A 1,966-nucleotide genomic window follows, 5' to 3' on the forward strand; every position below is an offset into this window, starting at 1 on the left:
ATCTTCCCATCTAGAATGAAAGTTACATTAAAGTAGGAAATTTGTTTTACCTTCTGTTATATATCCAGTGACTAAAAACATTACATTCAACTAAGTTGTAGGATGTATACATAGATTAATATATTATACATTTTAGTGAATTTCTTATATCAGTACTGATTTAAATCACACTTTTCATAACTTCAACACTCTGCTGTCCTCTTTACTCCCTTTAAATTTCATTGCTATTTATTCTTGAATATATATATATATATATATATATATATATATATATATATATCCTTCTGAGTTCCTCTGGTTTTTGCTTGTATGTATATGTGTTTAGAACTGACCACTTGAGATTAGATAACCGATCAGGAGACTTGTTCCTGGAGAATATTGATTCTCTCTTTCTCAGTAGCCATTAATTAATTGCCTGTAGGTAGCTGCCTTCCCAGGAGTAGGGCTTTGTGACATTTCCTCATCCACACTACCATGTCAACTGGTGTCATTTTTCAAGTTCAGGCTTTGTCTAGCCAGCCATATTGTTGGGTTGCCATGGGTGCAGCTTTCCAGCCTTATAAAGAAGTCACTATATCGCGATCCATCTAAGATGGCGGCTGTGGAACCGGAAACCACCCATACTACTAATCCCCCACCTGCTGAAGAGGAAAAAACAGAATCTAATCAGCAGGTTGCCAACCCAGAGCACTATATCAAACACCCTCTACAGAACAGGTGCGCACTCTGGTTTTTTAAAAATGATAAAAGCAAAACTTGGCAAGCAAACCTTCAATTGATCTCTAAGTTGGATACTGTTGAAGATTTGGGGGCTTTATACAACCATATCCAGTTCTCTAGTAATTTAATGCCTGGCTGTGACTACTCACTTTTTAAGGATGGTATTGAACCTATCTGGGAAGATGAGAAGAACAAACAGGGAGTGTTATGATAAATCTTTCTGCCAAAGCCATGTGGGTGGTCTCTGCCATCTGCCCAAGTTCTGCCCACCTCGTTTATGGACAAAATAATCCACAAATTTATATTAGGTACAAATGCTGCTTGGCCAATGACTAGGATTCCTTATCTGTTAGCTCAGTTTTAATTATCATAAATCTATATATTACATAAGATATATCACCTTCCATTGGTGTCCCTCCTTGCCAGTGGATCACATTGTGCCACTGGAGGAAGAGCGGAGGGGAAAAGGGGTACTTCCTGGTTGTCCTTGCTTAAATATGAGTCTCCCTACTATGTCATTTCCTGCCTGGATCACCACTTCTCTACTACATTTCCCAGAATCATCTTTGACTCCTTGCTGCCTCATTGGCCAAGCAGAACTTTATTCAACAATCAATAACATAAACATACACAGAAGTACTTCCCCCATCAGGGGAGGACGATGGCTAATTACATTGAATAAACTGCAGAGATGAAGTGACCTCGATCTCTTTTGGCTAGAGACACTGTTGTGCCTTATTGGAGAATCTTTTGATGACTACAGTGATGATGTATGTGGAGCTGTTTTTAATGTTAGAGCTAAAGATGATAAGATAGCAATATGGACAACTGAATGTGAAAACAGCGACACAGTCACACACATAGGGAAGGTATACAAGGAAAGGTTAGGACTTGCTCCAAAGACAGTGATTGGTTATGAGTCCCATGCAGACACAGCTACGAAGAGCAGCTCCACCACTAAAAATAGGTTTGCTGTTTAAGAAGACAACTGAGTATTCTCACAGGAGACTGTGTCACGCATTGAGAATGGGAGGTGAACCAAAGCCTCGTCCATGCAGAGTGGACTGCACTGAAGTTTGATTCCATCTAAATGTTGCTAAGATACAAAAGAAGTCTCATTCGCCTTTGTCTTGTACCTTTGTGTTCATTTCTTCCCTACCCTTCCCCAATTTTTGCTAGTGTGTCCACTATCCCAATCAAAGAATTACAGTATCTGACACCCCAGAACCCGCAGATGTGTTCCTGG

General features: G+C 39.7%; 1 pseudogene; it reads left to right on the plus strand.

Annotated features, from left to right (window-relative positions):
* Positions 1–592: 592 nt before the first annotated feature.
* LOC100762436 lies at positions 593–1,700 on the plus strand (annotated as a pseudogene).
* Positions 1,701–1,966: the final 266 nt, after the last annotated feature.

Source organism: Cricetulus griseus, chromosome 2 (assembly GCF_003668045.3).
Source record: "Cricetulus griseus strain 17A/GY chromosome 2, alternate assembly CriGri-PICRH-1.0, whole genome shotgun sequence".
NCBI classification, from domain to species: Eukaryota; Metazoa; Chordata; class Mammalia; order Rodentia; family Cricetidae; genus Cricetulus; species Cricetulus griseus.